At 41.7% G+C, this 19,361-nt stretch overlaps 1 protein-coding gene across 10 annotated transcripts in view; it reads right to left on the reverse strand.

Annotated features, from left to right (window-relative positions):
- The window catches only part of Mpdz (multiple PDZ domain crumbs cell polarity complex component), a 152,510-nt gene extending 134,398 nt beyond the window's left edge, over positions 1-18,112 (reverse strand). For all 10 annotated transcript variants that reach the window (XM_013348246.2, XM_026782211.1, XM_026782209.1 and 7 more), the window contains exon 1: positions 17,909-18,112. The gene's annotated coding sequence lies outside the window, so the exon portion shown is untranslated. The remainder of the gene's footprint in view (positions 1-17,908) is intronic.
- Between the last annotated feature and the right edge of the window lie 1,249 nt (positions 18,113-19,361).

Consider the following 19,361-nt stretch of genomic DNA (forward strand, 5'->3'; position numbering starts at 1 on the left):
GGAGCCACAGAAATCACCCAACACAGGGGAGCCACAGAAATCACCCAACACAGGGAGAGTCACAGGCACAGTAGTGGCTTCCCACTGGCAACCACCCACGTGTTCTACTTAGAGTCATATTACCATCTGCTTATTGATGTGATGGTCTTCTGTATAGGGGATGCTTTTATTGGTTAGTGAATAAAGCTGTTTTGACCAATGGTTTAGCAGAAATACAGAAAGAGTAGGGGGAGTCAGGGAGACACCATGTAGCCGCCTAAGGAGAAGGAAGCCAGAATCTTAACGGTAGGCCACAGCCTCGTGATACCAGTTAACAGAAATGGGTTCATTTAATATGCAAGAGGTAGCTAAAAATATGCCTGAGCCATCAGCCAAGCAGTGTTGTAATTAATATAGTTTTTATATGATTATTCAGGTTCAGGTGGCCTGGTGACAAATGTACCGTCTCTGACTACAGGTTATAAATGAACCTGACGTCTGTTTTAGTAGCCATGCAGAAGGAAGAACAGGACGATCAATCCCCACTCAATGGGTTTGGTATTGCGGAGTATCCTGACTATCTTGCTGCCCACAGTACCTTTGGTGCCCAACATACAGTTCTCTCATCTTCCAGACAAGACGTGAGGACTTTGCAATGTCACAGAGCTCTTAAGTAAGGGAAGCTGTACCTGAAATCTACTCTGCCTGACTTCTAAGCCCACACTCTATCATACTGTCCCTATTTGTTTGGACAGGTTCTCACCATGCAGCAAACTCATCATGTATTCCTTAAGCTCTTAATCCTCTTCCCTCAGCCTACCGAGGATAAGTATGTGCTATAGAACTCAGCTTCCACCTCCTATCTTCCGTAAAGTCCGGAAAATAAAATTACATAGTAGAGGTAACTGATTTTTTTAAAAGAGAATATATAAGATGGTTTATTAAGTTGTTACTATCTATATAAAATAAGAGGATATAAAATGTATTATAGGTAGAGATTAATAGACACATACTTATAAGAAGCATAAAAGTATATATTTATAAAAACTATTTCCATGGGTTTTACAGAAATGCTCACAGTGACATACAACCAAGCCAAAGGGGGAGAAGAGGAAACTGTATTAATGTAGTTATAGAAAGTTCATAGAAAGAAACCATTGCTTTAAGTGAGAATCCATGTGCTTTAAAGAAGTTTGAATAAAAATAGTATTATTTCATTCCATTTTTAAAAAATTTTCTACCATTATCGACTTCCTTCTTTTCTTAAGCCTCCACCTCTTTTTTGTTTGTTTTTCAAAATTTTGAGACAGTGTTTCTCTGTGTAACAGCTCTAGTTGTCCTAGAACTAGCTCTGTAGACAAGGCTGGCCTCGAACTCAGAGAGCCCACCTACTTCAGTCTCCCAAAATTAAAGGTGTGGGCCACTAAGTCCAGCAACTTTTCCCATTAAAGAGGGACAAAGTTCCCACCTAGAAGAAACAAATACATGGACAATAAAAGTTTAAACATTTTATTAGTTATGCATATATTTATACAACAAATACATTCAAACTTGCAAACATCCATTAACTTTAATTTTCAAAATTATTGAAAGTTACTTTTATTTACTTTTCCCCTTTATTTTCTGTGTATGGGTGTTTAGTCTACATGTTTGTCTACATTCATTTTTTTTTTTAGATGATTGCCTGGATGAGTGGAATTCTTAACCTTTCAAAAACACATGTATGTCCTTCATAAATTGCAGATACTCCAAAATATAAAAGTATTGTTTTTATAAAGACTTATAGCTGCTACCTGGGTTGCACAGCTAAGTTATAATTTATGTTTTTGGGTAAAAGTCCTTTATTTCCTGCTTGTAGTCCACTATGATGTCAACTCTAGAGTGGGAAGAAGCCTCAGAGACAGACAGCTGACACACTATGTGCTCACTGGGTTGCCTGGTCCACGCAAGGCCATCGGTGGTTTCTGAGTTTCATTCAACTATGAAGCTGGCAGAATACGTTTAAAGTTCATTACATAAATGAATTCTGTTTATAGTCATTGTATTATTGATGTCCTTCGCCCTCCACCTTCATCGAGTTTTTGTTAAAGTATCCAAACACACATTAAAGCATGGTTCTGCTACCCATCTTTGGCTCTCATCTCACGTAGTTCCCACCCCCATCCCTGGATGACAGGACCCTGCTCTCGGTCAACTCCCACCAGCATACTGACTCGGGAAGCCACGCTTCTAAGAGTGAAGATTTACTCTCTCCTCTTCTCTCACTCCCTAGTGAAACTCAAAGGAATGTGGGCTGTTGGGCAGTTTGCCCCTGCTCACTACCATATTTTTTTCAGTGTGAACGGCCAAAATACCAAATGCCACACATATTTCTTGGCCAGAACCAGGCGCAGGGATTCTTCCAAGGGTGGCTCTGGCAGATAAATGTGTCAATACAAGATTCCATATGCAGCCAGGAGCCCACAAAACACTCACTCCTACCACTGGGCTTTCGTGGGAGACCTCAAACACACAGAAGGATAAACTCTGTGGCACTGAATTCTCAGGTGTAATTCCTACACTGGAGATGAACCCTCTAGAGAAGTTACTTCTTCTGGCTCCTGCTGTTTGCCCTTTTGCCTGCCTGGAATGAGGCAATTCCCCAGCGAGCCTGGGCACACTGTGTCCTTGGTACTTATAAAATGCATGGGGACTCATGCATCCCCATGGACACAGAAACATACCTGGTGGCTGGTCTGCAATAGTTTATAGCTGCGGAAGTGGCTGGCAATGAAGATGCCTGTCATCCCTTGGCTACCTACTCAGTTGTGTTGGGCCCAGATTATGACCCCAGAGAGAGACCACCAGAGAGGCCCAGACTTTAATAGCAAGGTTTAATCAGCATAACACAGATATGTTTGGAACTCATCTCCATCCATATTACAACGAGGTAGAGAGGAGTTGTATCTCCTGTGTGTGGTAGGCTATTAAAAGCATAACTACAAAGAGAATCTTTGAAGATGCTTTGGCATGGGGGCAAGGACTTTTGCTCCGTCCCATTCTGCTAAGTCAGCTTTTTCCTTGTTCTTAGAGCAAGGCCACTGTTCCTGAGTTAGGCCATGTTTATCAGCCTGTACCCGGTGGCTGGCTGGGCTGAGCTAAGTGACCTTGTGTTCGGAATCTCCCGGATGGGAGAGAAGAAGGCCACTATCTTCCTGGGAAAACTTATTCTGCTAGGAAATTTCTTCTAGCCCCTTTGAGAATAAGGGGTGAGGGTGCCACAAGTTGGTAAGATGGAAGTGCCAGTCTTAAGACAGAACACTATGTGGCTTTGTCAGTGCTAAGTGAGAGATTCCTCAGTGAAGTCCTAAAAGGTAGTGAAGATAAACACACTTTCCTTCACTGAGAATCACCATGGAACCCAGAAACTGGGAGTGAAGGGGGTAGGCAAGGCCCTCTCTGCTCAACTGCCTCAAGTTTATAAAATTCTTCCCAGGACATTTTCTAGGGTTTCCCTTGTAGTTCTGAAGAGTACCTTAATTTCAAACACTGTCCACTATCTTTCCGAAATGTTTCTGCAGTTACTGAATCTTTCCTACGGAAATCACCAAGAGTGTCGTCTATCATATCGCCTACGTAGTTACCCTGAGCTATACAATACTGCCCGTAATTAGATATTTTTATCCTTCCTCATCAATCAGCGCTTCTAAATTCAGTTTGAGGCTTTCATGATTTCCCCTGCTGAATCTGGATAAGAGTAAAGAGAACGCTTACAAGTCACTCAAGGAAAGGCAGGTTCGTATTTCTGATCAGAAGTTGTCTGGTAAACAACAGCACAGTAGAGCGAGAGGTAATGTGGCTGTTTTCTCTCCGTTCTGTGACTGCGAGGACTAACGGCTTGTGAGCCCTGCTCAGAGAGAGGCCATGCAGGGACTGAATGGAGGGGCTGTCGGCCACTGTGCCCTCACTTTCTAAACCCATTCTTCACAACAGTTTCCAACAAGCACTTCAAAACCCTCAAAATAATCAGCTGGTATATGGCAACCCTTTCTTTCACAATTATTCATTATTTTAGAATAGTAAAATCTCTTTAAGTTTTTTTCTCTATGCCTGCTATCACCAGATTTGAAGGTACAGCACCCAAGATTTTACCATAAATCACATCAGGAGCCTCTAGGTGATGAAATATCACATATGAAGACTGCGTATGATAAAACATCAAAAATTATCTGAAATTAATTTGGCTACAAAAGAATTTGGAAATGGAAAAGGAATAAAAGAGGAAAGATTAAAGCCTTGGCCATATTCCACATCATTTTCCTGACTGAGAAAAGTAAAGTAACCTTGCTCCTCAGACAAGATAGTCAAATACCCCCTTAAACCTGTTTACCACTGACATATCTAAAATGCAAGTTGAGCTGTAATCTACAAATAAAAGCAACAGTCTAGCTTTTGGGGCTTATAAAATGTGCTGTTGACTAAGAACTGTAAACGCAATTGCATACTGCCAGGTATAGTGACACACACCTTTAGTCCCAATCTCAAGAGGCAGACACAGGAGAACTCTGAGTTCAAAGCCATCTTGATCGACCTGGAGAGTTCCAGGACAGTCAGGGCTACAGAGAGAAACGCTGTCTTGAAAAAAAGAAACAAAACTGTGTCTAAGTATTACTTGTCATTAAATCTTCTGTAATAATGACTCTTCCTGAGAACAAAACACTATGCACATAGTTTTACTGCATAAATTAGAGCTGTTTGTGAAATACTGGTCATACGTCCCCGTATCCCTGAGCTGAAAACATGTACTTTCCAAAGCTGCTTTCAGAGGCTCAGGCAAACAGTGTCTTCTCCATGCAGGCAGTCTATAAATAGGGAGTTTTGACCTCTGTGAGCTGTTCAAACCATTTGGAAAAGTCAGCTATAGTTAACATTTGTAAAATGCCTATGAACAATAGGCATACAAAGCTACTTTGATTACAAGTTTGTATTCTATTTAATGTCTCTACATTAATCTCTGTATTTTTGTATTTCCAATAGTGTGGTGGTTCTAACAAGGAATGACTCCCATAGATCCATGTGTTGAATACTTGGTCCATAGAAGGTGGGACTATTTAGAGGTGTGGCCTTGCTGGAGTGGGTGTGGCTTTGTTGGAGGAAGTGTGTCACTATGGGGTGGACTCTGAGGTCCCAGAAGCTCAAGCTAGTTCTCCTCCTGCTATCTGCAGACTAGATGTAGGACTCTCAGCTCCCTCTCCAGCACCATGTCTGCCATGTGCTGCCATGTTTCCTACCATGATGACAATGGAGGAATTTTAAGCCAGTCCCAATGAAATGTTTTGCTTTATAAGAGTTGCTGTGGTTATTGTGTCTCTTCACAGTAACAGAAACTAATGGAATAAGTACTTAATTTAATCAAAGTTGCTTGCTTCTGAGTAAGAACTGCAGACTGCCCTGTTCTTATCTATGTAGACAAGTACAAGGCTTTAGGGCACCTTTCCCATTTCCTGAAAACTTTTTGCATTTGTATTGATGGTTGGTATGATATATGTATATGTGTCTTCACACGTTTACAAGAGCACATGTGTGCCCATGTATTTGGAGGCCCAAAGTTGAGATTGGCTGTAATCCTTGACAAAGATCTGCTTTTTTTTTTTAATTGATGCAAGGTCATGGACTCCTAGCTAGTCTAGCCAGTCAACTCTGTCTCTGCCTCCGAGTACTCAGACTACCGGAGAAAGCCAATCCTGTCCAGATTTTTTGCATGGGTTCCAGGGATCCAAACTCGGGTCCTCATTCTTGTATGGAAGAACTTTATCCATTGACTCATCTCCCCCCACACACCATGAACACTTTCTATACTACTAAAGATAGCAAAAAAAAAAAAAAAAATCTGCCCTCTGACTTAACCTGACAAATTGCCAATTCCAATAATTCAGTTTAGTCAAAATATTGACAGTTGAAGTGTTACTAAGCAGAAGTCAATGGGAAGAGACTGATGTACAGCTAAGAAACAGAGAAGCAAATGTAGGTGAAGGAAGAGCATGTAACAAAGTGAAGAAGCTGAAAGACACAGAAAGATGGAGCTGCAGGAAGATGACTCAGGAAGCCCTACAAATATCCTGATCCTTCACAAGCCAAGACTCAGCACAGCTAGGTGTTGTTAACTGAGGTGGCGTATGTTCAGGAAGGAATCTAACCATTTCCTCCATCAATGTCAAATTTTGTCCCAAAGAAAAAAATGTAATTCTATTTCACTCTTCTCACCACAGAGCAAACATGTAGTCTGAAAAAAATATGTGAATGCTCAGAAGTACTGTGGAGGAAGCAGACATTATTATTACAATATTGACCATATAAAATTGAGTGATGTTAGTGGATGCTTTAGAAAAATCCACCACAAAAGAAAATTATACATATTAATCTAGAAATGTGGACATTGACACATATGAACAAGTCCAGAATTAACGAATGCATTATTTCATCATGTATTGACAATCACCCTCCCTTCTTCCACTCTTCCTTCTCTGAGAATTGACACAAAGTTTCTAACTTTCTTTTCCTATTGTTACAACAGAAGACCATGTGATAACTTGAGAGAGAAGAGTGTCTTTTCAGTCACATGTCCAGGGTCCACTCCATCATGGCAGAGAAGTCAAAGAAATCGGAGCTCGAAGAGGATGGTTACACTATGCCTAAACTCAGAAAGCAAAGCCTGATGGATGTTTGTGCTCGGCTCACTTTTTCTTTCTTATACAGTGGGTGTGGTGATATCTTGTTTATGATCCAACAAATAAAGCTGACCTGAGGGTCAGCGCGCAGAGCTAGCCATACTAGCTAGTCACAGAGGCCAGGCAGTGGTTGGCACACACCTTTAATGCTAGCAATAGGGAGACAGAAGGAGATGGATCTGTTAGTTCAAGGCCACCCGGGCTACACAAAATTGATTCAGTCTAAAAGACAAACAAGAGTTCACACAAAGGTGATCCCCGCATTAGGGAATTGGAGACAGAAATAATATGGCTGGAAAGAGAGAGAAATATTAGGTGGGAGAGGAAAGGAACTCAGAAGAGTCTGAGGCAGCAGTCTGCGATGCAGTCTGAGCAAGTAGTTCGAGATGCAATCTGAGCAAGTAGTTCGAGATGCAGTCTGAGGATGCAGTTTGAGCAAGCAGTCCTCTGAGGATTCAGTAGAGGTAAAAGGTCTCTCTAGTGGCTGGCTACACTGTTTATTTGATCTCTAAGCTTTCACCCCCTAATATCTGACTCCAGGTTTTTATTATAAAGACCAATTAGAATTCGTGCTACAGTGTGGGATCCAAACCCAAGGAATGGTGACAGCAACTTTTAGGAAGAGTCTTCCCACTGCAATTAACCCAGTCAGGAAACTCACTCACAGGTGTGCTGGGAAGCTTGCCTCATGAATGTTTTTACGTCTTGTCAAGTTGACAGTCAACAGTAATGATCACACAGGGCCTCACACCAGAAAGCACTCCAGCCCCACTCCTCACGTTCAAACAAGTAAGATGCGGGTAGTGTTGAGCACAACCAAGCACGAGTCTCTAACAGTTTCACTGTTTGAACTAATTCTCGTACATCACAGTACATTTTTAAATTCTCGTGTTTCCAGCTTTAGACCTCTGTCTTTTCCATTTGTACAATTTTTATTTCCTTTATTTTCATAAATAATTTACTGACCAGTGTTTACACATTTTCATAATGAATTTCAATCTTTTTAGATTTAAGAAAATACCCAAATTGTGTTTTGAAAAATCATTTGCCGGCCACTGTCACTGAAGACACAAGAATGGCAAAGAATGAGAACACAAGCCTACCTTCTGTGCACCAACGAAATGGATATCCTACCGCCATGCTGTGATGTTCTTAGCACCGAACATCATCATCTAGAACCAACAGAATCTGGAGACATGACACAGAAACCCATCCAGAAGGATGAACAAAGAAAAGGGATCCAAGACAAGGAACAGAGTTTCCTGTTGAGCAAAGGATACTTGCTAAGGCAAGAAACCATAAGGAATGCAAAGATCACATGGCCATATGGCTGTAGCTCTCAGGGAGGTAACGAGAAGAGCTAGGAAAGCAGCACTTCCGTGACCTGCATGGGACTGTGCTGCGGGCAGAGTAGAGCACATGCACTCACGCACAGACACACACACACAACACAGAGACAGAGAGACAACACACACACACACAACATAGAGACAGAGAGAGAGAGAGAGAGACAGAGGGACAGAGAGAGAGACAGAGAGACGGAGAGACAGAGAGAGAGAGAGAGAGAGAGAGAGAGAGAGAGAAGAAAGCTGCAAAATGGGAGGCTGGAACACAATTTTGAAAACAATTTTGGCAACAGGGTAAATAGTTTACCAGAGAAAGAAAAGTAAACAGTGGTGCCACAACAACAAAACAGAAAAACAAACAAACAAACAAAACAAATCCAGAGTAGAGTGACAGCAAGAATAAAGTAAAAAAGACAGACATACTCATTAGAGCAGCTCAAAAGGACTCAACTGACTCCAGGAGCAGTGGGCAGAGGAAATGGGGACGTGACATCAAAACAGGCTCAATTCCTTCCTTCTGTTAGTTTGTCTTGTCCAACTTTGATATGAGGATTTTTGTTTTATCTTACTTTATTTCGTTATTTTTTGGTGCTACCTCTTAGAACTGGTTTTTTTTTTTGTTTGTTTGTTTTTTGCAATAAGAGATAGGGAGTGGATTCAGATAGGAGTGAGGTGGGGAGGAAGTGGAAGGAGTAGAGGAAGGTGAAACTGTAATTCAGATGTACTATATGAGAAAAGAATCTATGTTTTAACAAAAGGTGGGGAAGAGAACTGACGTTAGAAGCTCCCCCAATGGATATTTGAAAATCGAATAATACATGTAATAGTATCCTAGTGGTAAACTCTGTTAGACTCCTCTTGCTTGAGCATGCTGAACAGTCCAATCTGTAAAACATTTATTACTGCCAAACACTAAGCAGGGTATAGTATTAACAGTCATTTAAGCCAGGTCTGGTGACACAGATTACTAGCAGACCACTAATTTCCACTACTCAAGATGATTACAAGTTCAAAGCCACCCTGAACAACTTAGCCTTTCTCAAACTCAAAGTAAAGGTATGGGGGAGATGCTGGCATCTGATTCACAGTAGGCAACTTGCTGTTTAACTACCAGGAATGCAAAAACAAAACAAAACGAATTATTCAATTTACATAAATTTGATTCATTTGATAACACTTTGGTTTCTACACTAATTAAAGAAATACTAATAGGAGATAACCTTAATGATTAAAGGTCAAGTTACAACTGGGCAGAAATTGAAGGACCCTAAATAAAATGTCAGTCATCTAAAGGGTAAATTTAACACTCCTATCAGAATCAAAAATATTCCCATAATCCCCAAGATGGAATAAAGTTCACATATTATAAAACATATCCAAGAGAGAAAATCTATTGCAACCTTAGTCGCTAAACCAAAGCAAATTTCTTTTGGATCTTCTTAATTATATAAGCACACACCGAAGAAGATTAAATACAACGAGAAGCATTTTCCATGAACTGTACTAAATAATTGCTAGAGAGAACCCTGTACTCCTCTCAGTGTAGATGTTATGCCTAAGCCCAACAGTAAGATCAGTCCTTGGTAGCCAGGGCTGCCAGGGGGCAAACAGCGAAGGGCAGCAACGCATGCTTGCTGGCATGGTTCCAGGAAGTTCAGATAAAGAAAAACTTACTAAAAAGTATATGGTTATATGACCCTGAACACAAACCTTAGATATGTCAAGATAAACTAGCATCAATTCAATGCCCTAACTGCTGATTCACTAACATGATAAGACACATTATTTAGCTGCCAAATTTGATTTTCTAGGAATCTTCTGGTTCACCTGGACATGTGGCATTTTCTCCCTGAAATCGTCTTTTCAAAAAGGTTTTTGCTCTTTAAATAAACTTGTCTCTTTAAATAACTCATCTACTACGCAACTATAGACACAAACTGTATTTTGCTAACACTCAAAAGAGCTCACCTAATTTTAAAATGCTTTGTTGTATTTTCTTTACACTTTCAACCAAGTGGTCAGAAAGTAGAAACAAACTCATAAACAATAAAAATAACCAGGATGGACTGATGGTCTATCCCTGGGTCCAAGCACTTCTAAGGCTGAGGCAGGAGGATCACAGACTGACACTGATAACCTCTCAAAAAACTAAAGGCAAAGAAAGACGGCCCATAGAAGGCTCAGGGGTCCAGCCAGCAGAGCACGCTTTCCAGGTGCAATGAAGCCATCTCTTTTTGACTGCATCTTCCTCACAACTGAAAGCAGTGGTTTTCAACATTCCTAATGCTGTGAGCCTTTAATATAGTGCTTTGTGCTATTGTGACTCCCCAACCCTAAATTATTTCATTGCTATTTCATAACTGTAAGTTGGTACTGTTATGAATCATAATGTAAATACCTGATTATAAAGGATGTATGATATATGACCGTAACAAGGTCATGACCCACAGTTGAGAACCACTGGCTTAGATGCATGTTTTCAAGGGCAATGTTGACCAATACAGTAGCCTGGAGCCAGTATATCTATTTTGCTTCTGAAATATAGCAAATTCTATTGAGCTATTCTGTGTATGAAATAAAGAAATGACTTCAGAGACATTTTTATGCAAAAAGACAAACGCTTCATCTGTAGTTCATATTTTATTGCATATTTAAATAACCTTTTGAAGAAACTGGCCTAAATTAAATACTGTTAAAATAAATTTCACCTATTCCTTCATTTTTCTTTAGTATAGCTCCTAGAAATTTAAAATGTATGCATTTGGAGTTTGGGGTTAAGAGCACCAGATTTCTCTTCCCAGAACCCATAGCAATTAGCTCGTAACCTCCAGTAACTTGAGTTCCAGAGGAAAAGCTATCCCCATCTAGTCTCCCCATGAACCCACAGGCACCTGCATATGCACATGCAACACACACGCATACACACACACACGCACGCACACACACACACATGCACAGGCATGCACACACGCATGCACGCACACATAAGCACGCATGAACACACACACATGCATACACACACATACACACACAAGCACGCATACACACACATGCATACACACACATACACACACAAGCACGCATGCACACACACATGTATACACACATACACACACACAAGCACACATGCATACACACATGCATACACACACATATGCACACACACGTGCTCGTGCACAATCATTTTTGATTGTCTATGTCTCCTGTCTTCCTGCTGGCCAGAACAGGTTGAAATGGAAGAGGTTTGCAGTTCATCCCATCTCTGATTCTTGGTACACTCAATGGTCTTAACCAGAACATTTACAGAGCACCTATCATTTATATAACCCCATGCTAAGTAATTCTTTTACTGCTTAATGCTTTATATATGCACATTACATAAGCTTTTCATAGAGTGACAGATAACTCTAACAAAAATGATTTTAAAAATACTAGAAATCTGCAAGTACATGCAGAGAATGTGGCATGAAATAGGAAATAAAGTACAGGGCTCATTATGCTATGCTCGGACCCTCACAAGGAAGGATTTGTTGAGTTATTTGTTTATTCTGACTTCATCTGATATGACTAAAAGTTAAGTATCTTCTATCTTTTTGTTCTTAAAGTCCTAGTGGCATTTTTAAAACTATTGATTACACATCTTGAATGATCAAGTAATATCAAATAAAGACACTGAAATTTTATGAGCATCCGAGAGTTCTCTAACCTTAAGAAGACTGAGACACACTGCCAAATATAAGTCTGATGTACACTCAAAACACAAGGATAAGAATACACTATCCTAAAATATGCTCCTTTGGCATGAGGATTATTTTGATCTGAATGCAGTGAGTAGCATAAGACACAGAAATATCCCTTTCCCTCTTCCTTTCCACCCCAAATAAGGCAAAAATCACTTCTTGTTAAAATACAGGTACTCTTATACATATTCTTTATTATTACTAGTCAAGATATTAGCCTCACCCATGCCAATAAAAGAAAAATTCTTACTATACACATACACACACATAATGCACACACACACACACACACATATAATGCACACACGAACTCACACGCAAGCACACACACCCATCTGTCCCCAAGTCTAACCTTTTCAGGTGTTCTTTTTTCGCTGTCTCCTTCATGCAAGTAAAATTACAAGCACTGGTTATATGTATATAGCTTCTTCACCAATCAAACCGTCTTTTCTTGTTTGAATTCACAGTTCTCAGCTACAGAACTACAGGGGCAAAGCTTCTACTCATCCACAAAACTAAGAATGACTACACTGTAACTGAAGAGTAAAAGTACAGAAGAGTTCTGAACCATTAAAATACCTTTAATGGTATATCCTTTCAATGAACTAGCACCAGACAATAAACAGAACTAAGTATAACTATAAATAACATCACTGAAATAATTACATAGTGATAAATAATTACACAGTGATAATGCTGGAGCAGTCTGTAAAATAAATGACTTCAGTTTAGTCAACTTCTGTGTGTGCCACCATTTGCAGTGACAGAAAAGAGTTAGTGGTCCCTGAAAAAGGGACATGATGGAGGTGGGTCTTATATCTTATCTGTTGCTTTTATTGGTTAACTAATAAAGAAAACTGCTTGGCCTGATAGGACAGAAAATTAGGTAGGCAGAGTAAAGAGAACAGAATGCTGGAAAAAAGAAGCCTAGTCAGGGAGTCGCCATGATTCTCCCACTCCAGACAGAAACAGGTTAAGATCTTTCCTGGTAAGCCACTCATGGTGCTACACAGAATATTAAAAATGGGTTAGATCAATATGCAAGAGCCAGCCAATAAGAGGCTGGAACTAATGGGCCAGGCAGTGTTCAAAAGAATACAGTTTCTGTATAATTATTTTGGGGCATAAGCTAGCCATGCGGGCGGGGTGCCGGGGATACAGCCCAGCCGCTCCTATTACTACAGGGACATAGGCAGGTAAGGAGCCAGGAAAGAAATATAAAGAGTCCTAAAGAAATGTCTTCAATAAACAAGTAAGTTACACAGCCTCATGCCTCCTTCAGAAAACCTGAAATCTGAAACTCCTGAGTGCAAGAGATATTCACCAAATCTAGAGAGCAATAATTCAGCCCCAGAGGGTCTAGCCTTCGTCTCCTGTCAGCTTCAGGAAAGAATGAAAAATGCTTTTTCAATTAGCCCAGCCCAATCTACGCTCAGCATGCTACATAAGCAGCATAGCAATGCTGTATATATGTGCATGTATCTATACACGTAAGACATATGTACATGTTCCTGGGCACACACGCCTATGTGTGTGAGCTGTATGCACCTGTGGAAGCCAGAGGTGTACTTCCGGTGTTTTCCTTATCACTCTACACTGGAGACAGTTCTCTCACTGACCTTGAAGAGTTCGTTGACTTGTCCACGCTACTGGCTAATAATCTCCAGGAAGTCTCCTATCTCCACCCCCTCTATCCTGGATTGGATGTATGGCCCTGCTCTTGTCTTTTACATGAGTGATAGGGATCCCCAACATTGATTCCCATGGTTAAAGGGCAGGCAGTCCAACAACTGAGCCATCTCTCCACGCCGCCCCCCCCCATCCACGCTATACATTCCTAAACTGTCACAGGGTGACTATATCCAATACTCCATTCTAGAGAAGAAGAAGGAGGGCCAGGCAACACTCTGTTAAGCTCTATACACACACACACACACACACACACACACAATCAACTAAGCTACCTTCTGTATTCATGTCTGTTACCCTTTAAAGGAGTTATGAAAAGAAACAATAGTCAATACAGCCTTCAAAGGTAATCAATCAAAGAAATGATATACCCACTATATACTCAAAACTACCAAGAGTAAATATTCAACAAAACCTTAACTGGCTTTTTCCTTCAAATGACGTGTGTGTGTGTGTGTGTGTGTGTGTGTGTGTGTGTGTGTGTGTGTGTTTAGTATATTGTCTCTGTTTTTCATCCTTTTTATAAATGTTTGCTTTCTTATTCTTCCTTCATGAATTTATTTACCAAATCGTAAACCTGGAGGTAAAATGGTTTTATGAGAGTGAGAAAAATCAAGATAAGAATTCCTAAACCCAACAAGTCTAACTAGCACAGGCAATGGATAGAAAGGAAGAAAATGTGCCAATGATTGTCTCGATTTTCTTTTTGTTTAGTTGGCTTTTCTTCACCCAGATGGTCAGAACTAGAAGAATGGCTTTTCCATGTCTCTAAATCATCAAATGTAATTTCAACATCCAAATGAGAGCTTTTGTTATTTGATTACATATGATTACACTGCCTTTTTAATCTTCTAGTTTTGTTTTTTTTTTTTTTCTGAAAAGGGGAAACTTGCAAAAGGGGGAAAGACTATGACAAAGATTAGGCCATAAAAGACACTTGGGACATAGTTTCTAAAGCAATGGCACTGAGCTAGGTGTGGCAGTGTGCCCCCACCTAATCTCACAGCGGTGGGGGCAAGGGAATCAGGACTTCAAGGCCAACTTCAGCTACACAGTGAACCAGAGGTCCCCTAAGGCTACATTATACCCAGTCTCAAGAAACACAAAGTTAATTAATTAAACAAATTGTGTTGTTTGAGTCAGACACAAAAATAATGCTCACATTGACATTTTTCTTTTTTAACGACTGTTTTACTATTTTTAAGACTTAGAAAAACAATTTAAGAAAATTACGCTTTTATAAACTAAAGTTCTATCTTCAAAAAAAAAAAAAAGGAAGGGCCCTGGACATACAATACCCAGTGAGCATTTAAAACTGTCGGCCTTGGGCCAGAGATAAAATAGCCTTTCCCCAAATAGCTTCTCCCTGTCTTGCCAAGCATCGTATTACTACAGTAATATTCAAACTACCCGGCAGCCTCCTCCATGACCCCTCTCTTTCACCGTGGGCCAACCTCTTCTGGTTCTCTTCAGCTCTCCAAGAACTTTCTTACGGGCTAAGGAACACATCATTGCTTTCGCCAAAACTCACGGGCAATCCAAATCCTTAGTACCTGACAATAGGACTCTATTTGGAGAGTTTCTTTAGAGAAGTAAGCAACTGTTAAATGGGGTCATTGGGGGCCTTAATCTAGTGAGAGTGGCATCCTCTTCAGAAATAATGTCAGCACAGACATAGAGGGAAGACCATGAGAAAATACAGGGAGAAGTCCTACAAAGCAAGGAGACAGGAACCAATCAGCCAAATGCCACACTTGTTGATGGCTGCCCCTGAGAACCAAGGGCATCACTTCCTGTTGTCTCAACCACAACCATTATAGTTCTCCAGCTCTTGAGGCAACTACAGAGGGCTGGAAATGGGATGTCTTTTAACGCACACCTACAACTACGTGGCTTTGGAAGCAAGCACTGGGTAGAAGCCAGAAGAGTTTTGAAGCACATGCCAGGAGAGCCTGGATTGGCTTGAAGGGATTGCCAGTTAAAAAAAAAAAAAGACAATTTATGGCTTTCCTGAGATCCCAAATGGAAATGAAACTGGTATTTCCATGCTTCCTAGCACTTTGGCTTCATCACCTAATCATTTCCCCTTGACACAGAACTTCAGTTCTATTCTAGAGAGATAAAAACTGAGAACCCCTCTGTCTCAGCTTGCCCACCTTCTTCCCAGACAGGTCCACGCCTATTTCTTAATGGAAACCACCCACGTACATTAACAGCAGCATCAGCAACAAAACTACATCACTTCATCATGTCCAGAGACCCTAAGTTCTCTCGGCTGCTCTTTTTATGAATCTCCAGACCACGTGGAAGAGCGTTTGCTGTCCCATGGCCAGTAGGGACACTCTCAGAACTCTGTCTAGTATCTATTTTGTATTCCTCTTCCAAAACCCCTCCCAACCCTGCCAGTGCCCAAGTCAATGTAACAAGTCTCCTATCCACCTATTACCATCTAACCACTATCTACTAAGTACCTTAGACGTTGAAGGCAACTGGTTAGTTAACACTGATTTCTCCTGGTTGACTTTCCTCCCAGGGAACCCCACAAAATCATCTAATGATAATAGTTCTACCATACTGAATAGAGTTCCTGAGTTTTGTGTAAATACTCTTCAGTGCATAATGCTTGAATTTACAAGAGAAAATATCTTTCTTATCATCAAACTGATGCTTGAAATGATGTAATTATATACAAAGAAGTTATACCTAAGGCCAAATATCTATTTTTACAAACCCATAAAAGTAGAGCGCATATATATATATATATATATATATGCTTTTCCCATGCACCATCTAGACATCCTGAATTCACTGAGAACTCATCTGTTTCTTCATTCTTGAGTGTAGAGCTTTCTCTGGCAGATGGGGTAAACACCATATTTGGAGGCATATCCGGTCCAGTATGACAACTTTGCCTCAAAATATTTGATGAATTTCAGAGTATGTTGGCCATGTTATGAATGTAAAAAGTGGAGCCAATCTGCAACTCAACTCCAGTCAAATCTCTGACGACAGATTTGGGATGTATTCTGCACAATCATCTTTCTGTAACTCAGGATGGTTACCTTCCCAGCAATTCACTGTTGCTCAGCAGCTTCTAAATCCCCTCATCGTCCCTCCAAACCCGGTATCCAAGCTTTCATTTGTCAACCAGTTTGCCTACCTTATTAGTTAAATGTTGCAAATGCCAGCCAGCACTAAACCAATGTAAATTTAAATTATTAAAATTATCTCCCTAGCGACCTCCAACGTGCAGAGAAGTATGCAGAATAGACAGCTTTTGCTCCCTTTAAAAAGGCATCATAACCCAAAGACACATCTAAAGACTCGGCTATCATTATCTGTGTGACCGGAATTTGGAGCACCCTAAAACAAACTTAACTCCCTCCCCAAGCCACCACCAGGGTTACTGTGGCAAAAGAATATGGTAATAGAAGAAAGAAAATCAGAGGAAACTAGAAGAACTACCAGGAGAATCCGAGGAAGAAAGGAGCATTAAGAAAGACAATACACGTATGAGCTATATTATCTATGTGTTGAGAAAACGTTCCATCAATTTTAGGTTATTTTTAACAAATGAGGAGAAGACGAGACATTAAAACAAGTTACAGGGCATCCCAAATAAGCTTTACTCTACCAAGGGACATAGCTCAGGTGCAATTTTCCAAAACTTTGTATTAGTAGTTCTAATCAACAACGTTCAAATTTTATTAGGGTTTTAAATGCAACTGTTTATCTGGATTCTATCAACCTCTAAAACCATAATATACTAAATGGAATAATTTGATCATTACACAATCTCTGAACAAGTTCTACATCTCAAAACCTCCCAAACTCCCAGAACCAATCTCTTCTCTGCTCCCAAATTACTGTTTTTATAAAGGGCATACTAGGGAAGGTCTAAGGACACACAAAGGTGATGTTGACAATGCAGCTGTCCTCCCATCCAGGCTGTTCTCAGACACATCCCCTCAGGACACTGAAATAAAGCGGTGAGAGGTTTTCCCTCCGGTTGGTGAAGTCATCATCGTCCTCTTATCTGATGCTAGAAGGAAACCCCAGCCTCCACCCTCAGGCCTGCTTGCCGGCTACAACCTCCCCATTGCAGCCCCCCTTGCGCCCGCCTCTGCCGCCGCAGCACCCTCCTCCCCACCGCCGCCGGTGACCCGGGAAGGAACTGCCCAGCCCCCGCGCCCCTCGAGAATGCCAGCCCCAAGCGCACCACCCTGGCCCCCGCAGCAATGCTCCAACACAAAGCGTCTCCCGCACACCCCCTCCCAGCTCCCAGGCCCCGACCCTCCCGCGCTCTCCCGCACCCCCCGGGCCCGCGCAGAGCAACAGGCGCGCGATCCCGGGCGCAGGCCGCGGGGAGAGCCCATGTGGGGGAGCGCGCAGCCAGGGAAACTTCCAGAGTCCCGGGGGCAGTGCTTGCACGGGCGGGGCAGCTTACCCGGCTCGGCGGCCCGGCGGGGACTCCCTCTCCGCTGAACTCACGGCCCCTGCAGCTCGGGTTGGGCGCGCACGTTCACGCGTGGCCGGGGAACCGGAGCCCGCGGCAGGCCAGCCGCGCTGCGCGCCCACCAGGCTCCCGGAGGCCGCGGGGCTGCGGGAAGCGGTGACGCCGGCGGGGCGCGCTGGCCAATCAGGGGCGCGGCCCAGCCGCCGCCGGGTTGGAACGATCGGCCTCCCGGCCTCCCGGCCCGCGTGGGTGACCGACAGCGCGACGGCCGCGGGGTGTGGGGCAGGCTCCTACATGTGACTTCCAAAGGAAATGGGAGTTTTCTGTTTGGTTGGTTGTTTGGTTTTTAGGAGAACTGTTTTTCAAATACTGCGCGGGAAATACTTGCACTAAAATGTTGTTTTACCAAAATTTTGACTTCGTCTAAGAAAGCAGTTTCTGTGTGTTTTATGCTCCCGACCTCTTGGACCATTGCACTCTTGTGCGAGTTGCAGTTTCCCTAGTTCTTTGTGAGGACTGTCCGCTCTGCTCTAGTAGCCTGTTGGGTAATGAGGTGGCCAAAAGGAGCCCTTTCTGGAGAAGTTAGCACATCAAATGCATTCTTAGCCTGAGGAGCCAATTGAAAGGAGGGGGGCGGTAAACATGGAAAAGTGCTCAGGATTGTCTGCTGCTGGGAAGATACTCATTTCTGTCTTGTGCCATTTGCAATTGTCTTTCTGTTGACCTCAGTTCTGGAGTATCCATCCCCACCCTCACCTCTACACCGTCCCACCCCCGTGAAAGAAAATGCTGCTTTCTTTTTCTTTTTTAAGTCTAATATTAAAGTGTACAATTTAAAATTCTCAGAATTTAAAATATTTACAAGAATGGCGTTTAACGCTGAATAAAAGTATACTATTTTTTTTTCTTTGGCAGATTTGTAATTTTGTTTTGTCTACTAAAAATCAGTTTGCATTCCTCTAGCATTTACTATTTAAGGAGAAAGACAGCACATAAAACATACAAAGCTACAAGAATGAAACTGATGTCTTTCGCTGGCTATTTCTGTCTGCTGATGGGAGCTGCTTGAACACATAGCCCAAGCCTTCAATTCCCTTAGTTCCACAATCTTGAATCAGCATAGATTTGCCCAGCAGAAAAATACAGACCCTAACTGGATGTCTTCGGAGTTTAGGGATACCAATCAACTCTAGGATTTTAAAAATGAAAATGTAGTTCGGATGAGAAAAAGTTCATTCAGTCTCTTCTTTCTCGTCTCTTTGTATCTGTTCTGTCTGGTCTCCTTTCTTAGATACAAAGACAAAATAAAGGAGAAGTAGGAGGGGCTTTCGCCAGACCCTGACTTCTGCACTGGGCTGACAGCTGTCTTCATGAGGAACATGCCTTCTTCTACCTAAATCCATGGGATGTGTCCTCATCTCATAGCTCATGTGTTCACAGATGC

The sequence above is a fragment of the Microtus ochrogaster genome, chromosome 10 (assembly GCF_000317375.1).
Source record: "Microtus ochrogaster isolate Prairie Vole_2 chromosome 10, MicOch1.0, whole genome shotgun sequence".
In the NCBI taxonomy this organism is placed as follows: Eukaryota; Metazoa; Chordata; class Mammalia; order Rodentia; family Cricetidae; genus Microtus; species Microtus ochrogaster.